This window comes from Triticum dicoccoides, chromosome 7B, assembly GCF_002162155.2.
Source record: "Triticum dicoccoides isolate Atlit2015 ecotype Zavitan chromosome 7B, WEW_v2.0, whole genome shotgun sequence".
In the NCBI taxonomy this organism is placed as follows: Eukaryota; Viridiplantae; Streptophyta; class Magnoliopsida; order Poales; family Poaceae; genus Triticum; species Triticum dicoccoides.
In genome coordinates, this window is record NC_041393.1 from 648,918,843 (window position 1) to 648,928,612 (window position 9,770).

Sequence of the window (9,770 nt, forward strand, 5' to 3'; positions counted from 1 at the left end):
AATTCGGAGTCCGAATGCAGAAGTTGTGGTAGTTTTGGTGTTCTGAAAATGCTGCAACGGTACTACCGCGGGTAGGAGCGGAAGTAATTTTTTACTACCACCCTTGGGAGCGGTACTACCGCGGCTACTTCTATGGCTTCTTCCGCTCGGGATCAAAAACTCGTCACAAGCCCAGCGGTGGTAGGCACGGATGTAATTTTTTAGTACCGCTCGCAAGCAGTAGTACCGCTACCCTTAGCAGTAGTACCGCTACCCCTAGAGGTAGTACCATGATGTCAAGTGGTACTACCGCTCGGTGCGGGCTATGAGCATAACAGTTGGATTTTTTTCCCACCTATAAAAGGGGGTCTTCTTCCCCATTGAACCTTATCCTTTGAGCTCGTGTTCTTCCCCCATTGTTGACCTTCTTCGAGCTTGCTAACTCTCAATCCCTCCATGGATTCTTGCTAGTTTTTGAGGGAAAAGAGAGAGGAGATCTAGATCCACATTTCCACCAATCACTTTCTCCTCTATGTGAGGGGAACCCCTTGGATCTAGATCTTGGAGTTCTTGGTGTTCTCCTTCTTGTTCTTCCTCTCATTTTCTTCCCTAGCATTAGTTGCTTCGGTGGGATTTGAGAGAGAAGGACTTGGGCACTCCGTGTGCCCTTGCCATTGCATTTGGTGCATCGGTTTGAGTTCTCCACGGTGATACGTGGAAGTTACAAGTTGAGAAGCTTATTACTCTTGGGTGCTTGGTGCCCTTGAGCTTGTTCCTCTTGGGTGCTTGGGCTCCCTAGACGGTTGGTGGTGTTCGGAGCTCAAGCATTGTGGTGTAAAGCTCCGGGCAAGTGTCGGGGTCTCCAATTAGGTTGTGGAGATCGCCCCGAGCAATTTGACGGGTACCGGTGACCGCCCCCAAGGGTTGCCAAAGTGTACGGGTTCGGTGACCGCCCCCAAGGGTTGCCATTTGTACGGGTTCGGTGACCGCCCTCAAGGGTCCCTTAGTGGAATCATGGCATCTTGCATTGTGCGAGGGCGTGAGGAGATTACGGTGGCCCTAGTGGCTTCTTGGGGAGCATTGTGCCTCCACACCGCTCCAAACGGAGATTAGCATCCGCAAGGGTGTGAACTTCGGGATACATCGTCATCTCCACGTGCCTCGGTTATCTCTTACCCGAGCCCTTTACTTATGCATTTTACTTTGTGATAGACATATTGTTTCTTGTCATATATCTTGCTATCACCTAAGTAGTTTTTCTTGCTTAGCATAAGTTGTTGGTGCACATAGGTGAGCCTAGTTGTTGTAGGTTTTGTGCTTGACAAATTAATCGCTAGGTTTATTCCGCATTTGTTCAAGCCTCAACCATAATTATTTTAAAGCGCCTATTCACCCCCCCCCCTCTAGGCGACATCCACGATCTTTCAATTGGTATCAGAGCCTCGTCTCTCTTTGTTAGGCTTAACCTCCTAGAGAGTAAAGATGTCGACTAGGGGATTAGGATTCTCTGACACTCTTAGTTTCGATGGCACAAATTTTGATGTTTGGGTAATTCGCATGCTTAATCTCTCTAGGGTCATGGACCCAAATTTAGAGAGAATTGTAGATATGGGTTTTTCTCCTCCAAAGGATCCCCAAAGATTATCTTTAGAGGATGAGAAAAACTCTTATCTCAATGCTCAAGCTTCAAATGTGCTTTTCGATGCTTTGAGCAATGTAGTTATATTTGAACTCATGCCGTTCCGGGATGCTCATGAGTTGTGGACAAAGCTTCAAGATAAATATGGTGTGTCCAAGATTTGTAAGGATGATCGTTCTCCCTCCACCTCCGGCCATGTTGTGTTCTCAACTTCTTCTACTTCACCTACATGTGGTTTTCCACAAGGTAATGACATGGTGAGTAGTGGTGTTCATTGCAATGATGATAATGGGCTTATTGTTGATAATCCTTCATCACTTTCTTATTGCAATGCTTCATCTTTGGACTTTAGCACTTCGAGCACTCCAAATGTTTCACATGCTTGTGTTGATAGTCCTTGCATATCACGTAGAAATTGCTTGACTAAATCTCATGATGATATGCTTGCTATATCTTGTTGCCATGATAAAAATGCATCTATTTCCTCGAATTGTTGTGCTAACAATGTAGAGGAAACCCAACACTCCATGGAACAAGATGTGATGTTTAATGGTGCCTCAAGGGATCCTACATCATCATCTAGTGCGTTTTGCCTTATGGCTAAGGCGTCAAAGGTATCTCCTACTTTGAACCCCAATATGTCTCTTGATGATGATGTTGATGCTATTGATGATGAGGATAATGATGAACGGAATGATAATGTTGCCTCCTTAAAAATTAAGGGGGGAATGATTTTTAAAGCTCTTCATAAGAATAAAATTGCTCGTTCCAACTTCATGGAAATCATGTCTATTGCCATTGAGGGCAAGATTTATATAGAGGAGTTGGAATCTCATCTAGAGGATCATGAGGTCACCATTGAGAAAATGGAAGCTCATGGGCGTGATTACGCTAATGAGATCGCTGACCTATCTCAAGCACTTGAACATGAACAAACCACCTCTGAATCTCTTGAGGAGACTTTTTCTCTAGAATTATCTAGAGTGAGTGAATCTCATGATATAGCTCTTGAGGTGGCCAATGATTTGAAAACTAAAAATTCTAAGCTTGAAGTTTCTCATGCTTGACTCCTTGAGGATTTTGAGCACCTCGAAAATGGCTCAAGGGTCATCAAGGGTGAGCTCATCAAACTCACCGAGTCTCATGCCCAACTTGAAGCTTCTTATTTAAAAGAGCTTGCCAAGTTGTCTTCTCCTCTTGTTGCTAATGATGATGCTTGTGCTACTAACTCTATCTCTTGTGAAGCATCCATTTTGAAGGAGAATGTTGAGCTAAGAGCTCAACTTGAGTTGCTATCTAGCAATTATGGGAGGTTGGAAGAAAATCATGTAAAGCTCACAAGCTCTCATGATGATCTTCTAGTATCCCATAATGTGCTAAAGATAGCTCATGAGGCCATGGTTGCTAAGATAACATCTAGTGAGCCTCATGTGGATACTAGCACTACTTCTAGTCAAGATAGTATATTGCCATGTGCTAGTCCTTGTAATTCATCTACTCACAATGTTGGTACATCTTGTGATGAATTGCTTTCCTTGCCTTGTTGCTCTAACAATGAAGCTTATACTTCGTCTAGTACTTGTGTTGAGACTAACCATGTAGAGGAAATCAAAGAGCTCAAGGCCCAAGTCACATCTTTGAAGAAAGACTTGGAAAAGGGTCATGAAGGGAATTCCACACTCAACAATATCTTGAGTGTGCAAAAATCCCCCAATGACAAAGGTGGACTTGGATTCAACTCCAATAAGAAGAAGAAGTCCAAGAGAATCAAGAAGAAGGGCCAAGAGCAAGTCAAGAATTCGGCCAAGATTATTTGCTTCAAGTGCAAAATTGAAGGGCATCATGTTAGATCTTGCCCATTGAAGAAGAAGGCCATTAGTGACAAGCAACAAGGGAAGAGGCCACAAGTTCAATCTCATGCTCAACCTCAAGTTGAAGAGAGGCCACTTCCCAAGAAGACTCAATTTAATGCTTCTCTTGTTGAGAAATCAAGTGAGAAGAAAGTGAAGCGTAGACATTGCTACTTATGTCGTGAGAAAGGTCACGTCGCTTCTTCATGCACTAGTGGTAACTTATCCAACCCAATTATTATTGATGATATCTATTCTCTTGGGAAGGATATGGCTGGAAATGTGTTTGCCATGTTTGTTGGTACTCAAAGTGGTGTCAAGAAAAGAACCATTTGGGTAGCCAAGCCTATTGTGACTAACCTCTTCGGACCCAACTTGGTTGGGGACCACCAAGCTTAAACTTGATCAATAGGTGTTGATGGAGGGCATTGGAGACTTGGCTACATTATGAAGAATTAAGGGAACTTCATCATTCTTATTGTCTCAAACCAAGTCAATTGGATTATCTAGTTTCTATCTTATATCCAATGTGCCTCCTTGCGGTAACTTGTACTTAAATTGTTTACATTGAAAGTTACGTGCCCCCTTGCATGTTTTGGTTTTGTTCCTTGCATGTGTTTGTATATGTTGTGCTTCCAACTTGCTTATCTTGAGCAATCAAGTATGTGTGTGTTGGTTCGCACATCATGTACGTGTGTGTTGTGCTTTGAGCCTTTATGCTACTTATTTGTATCCTAGTTGGCTCGTGTGAGAGATTAATGGAACATCCCATTTTGGGGGAGTGATGTGCTTTGTGCACCTCACAATACTATAAATGTGTGTACATGAGGAATACCATCTAGTATTGATATTACAAGATTATCTAGTCGCTAGGTGGTATATCTCTCATGAGAAATTCAAATTCTAAAAAGTCCATTGATTATCTCTTGTTGGATCCTCTTATTGCCTCTTGTTAAGTTCTTATTGGTATCACATTATGGGGGAGTAATATACTAAGTGCATATTACAAGCCTAGAAAATGTGTACATTTGAGATATAGTCACCTAGAATTGATATTGTAGACTATCATGTTCCTAGGTGGCATGTTAGCTCTACAAGTTGCAATTTTCTTGTGTTTGGTGTGAAGATGATGTCGGATATCCTTGTTATCTACCACCAGGAATTATTTCCAAATACTTCTTGTCTTTTGACAATTGGTAGTCACTTTTGTGTGGTAGATTTTATTGATCATCTTTACATTGGCTTTTGTTTTTATTTGCCTTTTCGCTTGCCAAGGATTGTGTCAACTCCCATTGTCTTCCATACCACTTGTGGATCTTGTTTATTTCTTGTTCTTGTCTAGGGTTTTCTAGATATAGTGAAAGTGGTGATCCCACCTTGTGCATTTTGTATTCAAATACAAATTCCCTATATAATGCACAACTCGTGGGGGAGCTATCCTACTTTCTCTAGGACACTCTTCTTGTGATCCTTATCAGGTGTGTAGGTGGAAGGCAAGCCATTTCTTTTTGGTACTATGTGCCATCATGAAACTTTGTTGAGAGCTTTGTTTGTTTGGAACCATCCTCTCTTTGGGAGTTTGACATCTTTTTTTTAGTGTGTATCAATGGATATCTCACTCCTTGTTGTATCTTTAATGATATCTTCCAAGTGATGATTTATCTATTTGGTATCCTTTTCTCTTGGCATTTCTTTTTGTTTTGGTTTTAGTTCTTGAAAGTCTTGAGCATGCATATTTACCTCATGTATTTTATTTGGCATGCTTTCTTTCTTTGACTCAATATATAGGGGAATCTCCACCTAGTCTCAATTTGGATGAGATGTGCATGAAATTCATTTTCATATCTATATGCACTATTTATGTGGAGTTTGTCCTATGTATTGGTGTTTCTAACTATTTGGTCCCAATGAGTTTGGGTACCGTTTAGTTTGTGTTGTTCTTCTAGGAATGTTTGGAGATGCATTGGATGCTCGGCTCACTCACAAGGAAGGTGTTTCCACCATGTGCTTATTGGAGTCAAGCTAGGATGACCGATGGACTACCAACTACCTTCAATTGGTATCTACTACATCCTTCCAATGGTATCTCGGTAACAAGTATCATCATATACTTCATGCACACATTTCTTGCATCAACCTTGTGTAGGTTGTTTCATGGCATGTATTCATTCTTTCTTGTGATACTTGTTTCCTTTCTCAAAGCATCTCAACGATGATCTCATGATGCTAGTTGTGATGTCTTTGATGGTTGTGTGGTAGGAATTCATCTGTATCCAATAAGACAATATCTAGCCATGTGCTATGCTTCCAATCAAATATCTTATTGGTATATCTATGACTTCCTTTTGGATATCTTGTTCCTTCGTGTTGTAACTATTCCGGGTGTACATCCTTCTTTCTAGATATATCTTCATGATTTCGTCTACCTAGAATCTTATACACTTGAGAGAAGTTGCATATCTAGATGATATCCTTTCTTTCATGTCCACCTTGTCTTTCTTATGTTATTTCTTTGGTGGCTCCATGAAAGCTTTTGCCTTGAGTGCGTGTCCTCTATCATTGCATCTTGATGCACTCTTGTGTGGTGAAGATTATTTTCCTCTTGCTTATCTTTATGAGGCTTAATTCCCTCGTCTTGATGAGCCTCTCTTCGTCTATCTTCACCACGGGTTGTCACAAGCATAGGTTCTCTATTTGCTTATTAGTAAGCTTGTGAACCCATTCGCCAGTTGTGTGTGGGAATGATAGGCCTTGCACCGTGCGCCTCATTCTTTCAAGACTATGTTGATGCTTAATGCTCGTCCTAATTTTAGTCTTCTCAAGTGCTTCGCCATGACTCACACACATCATTTTTGGTTGAGCCTTTTTCTTAAGTTGCCTCTCTTACATGTTGCTCAACCATGTGCTTGTTGCAAGCGCTAGGCTTTGTTTCCTATTTGCTGACTTGCACTGGATGTGAGTTTCTATTGATTTTGGGGGAGCTATGATCCTATTTTGTGCACTTTGTATTCAAATACAAATATTCTTATGTGTGCACAAATCATGGGGAGCTTCTCTAGTTTCTTTAGAACTCTCCTTTGCACTTATCTTAATATCTTTATTCTTGTGGCTCGTAGGATCTTTGGTCTAGTTGGTTCAATTGATATCTGTTGATTGCTTGCTTCAATTGGTTTCTTCTGATTGCATGTGTCTCTCTTTGTTATGTCTTTGTGGCATACCTTTCTGTTGCAATCGTTGTGCCTCAATATAGTTATTGTTCCTCCAAGCATTTACTGTTGGATATGTGTATTGCCTTCCACTCTCTTGTGGAGAAATACACACTTTATGGAGGTTCACAATTTATATTGGCCTTCTTAGCTTTTCGCCCATTTTGGCAATCGATGCCAATGGGGGAGAAGTTTCAGAGAGTTTTATGGAGAAGTTTAGAGAGTTATCACCTCTTGCTTTGGTTTATTTCCTTAGCTTTTGCATCTCATTCGCATGCATTATTGGTGTTGGGGAACGTAGCAGAAAATCAAAAAAATTCTTACGTGTCACCAAGATCTATCTATGGAGAAACTAGCAACGAGGGGAAGGAGGGTGCATCTACATACCCTTGTAGATCGCTAAGCGGAAGCGTTCAAGTGAACGGGGTTGAAGGAGTCGTACTCGTCGTGATCCAAATCACCGGAGATCCTAGTGTCGAACGGACGGCACCTCCGCGTTCAACACACGTACAGCCCGGTGACATCTCCCATGCCTTGATCCAGCAAGGAGAGAGGGAGAGGTTGAGGAAGACTCCATCCAGCAGCAGCACAATGGCGTGGTGGTGGTGGAGGAGCGTGGCAATCCTGCAGGGCTTCGCCAAGCACCGCGGGAGACGAGGAGGGAGAGAGGTAGGGCTGCGCCAGGGAGATGTGAAACTCTTGTGTTGGCAGCCCCAAAGTCCTCAAGTATATATAGGGGAGAAGGAGGGGGCTGCGCCTCCCCTAGGGTTCCCACCCCCAAGGGTACGGCTGCCCCCAAAACCCATCTAGGGTGCGGCCAAGGGGGGGGGAGAGGGGAAACTTGCCCCCCAAGTTAGGTGGGTGTGCCCCCTCCCCTAAACCCTAGGCGCCTTGGGCCCTTGTGGGGGGCGCACCAGCCCACCTGGGGCTGGTCCCCTCCCACACTTAGCCCATGCAGCCCTCCAGGGCCGGTGGCCCCACTTGGTGGACCCCCGGGACCCTCCCGGTGGTCCCGGTACGTTACCGATAAAACCCGAAACTTTTCCGGTGACCAAAACAGGACTTCCCATATATAAATCTTTACCTCCGGACCATTCCGGAACTCCTCGTGACGTCTGGGATCTCATCCGGGACTCCAAAAAACATTCAGTAACCACATACAAACTTCCTTTATAACCCTAGCATCATCGAACCTTAAGTGTGTAGACCCTACGGGTTCGGGAATCACGCAGACATGACCGAGACATTCTCCGGTCAATAACCAACAGCGGGATCTGGATACCCATATTGGCTCCCACATGTTCCACGATGATCTCATCGGATGAACCACGATGTCGAGGATTCGATAAATCCCGTATACAATTCCCTTTGTCTAGCGGTATTGTACTTGCCCGAGATTCGATCGTCGGTATGTCGATACCTTGTTCAATCTCGTTTCCGGCAAGTCTCTTTACTCGTTCCGTAACACATCATCCCGTGATCAACCCCTTGGTCACATTGTGCACATTATGATGATGTCCTACCGAGTGGGCCCAGAGATACCTCTCCATTTACACGGAGTGACAAATCCCAGTCTCGATTCGTGCCAACCCAACAGACACTTCCGGAGATACCCGTAGTGCACCTTTATAGCCACCCAGTTATGTTGTGACGTTTGGTGCACCCAAAGCATTCCTACGGTATCCGGGAGTTGCACAATCTCATGGTCTAAGGAAATGATACTTGACATTAGAAAAGCTTTAGCATACGAACTACGATCCTTGTGCGAGGCTTAGGATTGGGTCTTGTCCATCACATCAATCTTCTAATAATGTGATCCCATTATCAACGACATCCAATGTCCATGGTCAGGAAACCGTAACCATATGTTGATCAACGAGCTAGTAAACTAGAGGCTTACTAGGGACATGGTGTTGTCTATGTACCCACACATGTATCTGAGTTTCCTATCAATACAATTATAGCATGGATAGTAAACGGTTATCATGAACAAGGAAATATAATAATAATAACTAATTTATTATTGCCTCTAGGGCATATTTCCAACAGTCTCCCACTTGCACTAGAGTCAATAATCTAGTTCACATCGCCATGTGATCAACACTCACAGGTCACATCGCCATGTGACCAACATCCAAAGAGTTTACTAGTGTCACTAAACTAGTTCACATCATCATGTGATTAAGACTCAATGAGTTCTGGGGTTTGATCATGTTTTGCTTATGAGAGAGATTTTAGTCAACGTGTCTGCAACATTCAGATTCATATGTACTTCGCAAATCTCTAGGTCATATTGTAAATGCTGCTTCCACGCTCCACTTACAGCTATTCCAAATGGTTGCTCCAATATACGTATCCGGTTTGCTACTCAGAGTCACTCGGATAGGTGTTAAAGCTTGCATCGACGTAACCCTTTACGCCGAACTCTTTATCACCTCCATAATCGAGAAACATGTCCTTATTTACTCCAAGGACAATTTTTTGACCGCTGTCCAATGATCCCCATTCCTGGATCATTCTTGTACCCCTTGACTGACTCATGGCAAGGCACACTTCCGGTGCGGTACACAGCATAGCATACTATAGAGCCTACGTCTGAAGCATAGGGGACGACCTTCGTCCTTTTTCTCTCTTCTGCCGTGGTCGAGCTTTAACTCTTAACTTCATACCTTACAACTCAGGCAAGAACTCCTTCTTTGACTGATCCATCTTGAACACCTTCAAGATCATGTCAAGGTATGTGCTCATTTGAAAGTACTATTAAGAATTTTGATCTATCTTATAGATCTTGATGCTTATTGTTCAAGTAGCCTAATCCAGGTTTTCCATTGAAAAACACTTTTCAAATAACCCTATATGCTTTCCAGAAATTCTACATCATTTCTGATCAACAATATATCAACAACATATACTCATTAGAAATTCTATAGTGCTCCCACTCACTTCTTTGGAAATACAAGTTTCTCATAAACTTTGTATAAACCCAAAATCTTTGATCGTCTCATCAAAGCGTACATTCCAACTCCGAGATGCTTACTCCAGTCCTAAGGAGGATTGCTGGAGCTTTGCATACTTATTAGCGTCTTTCAGGATTGA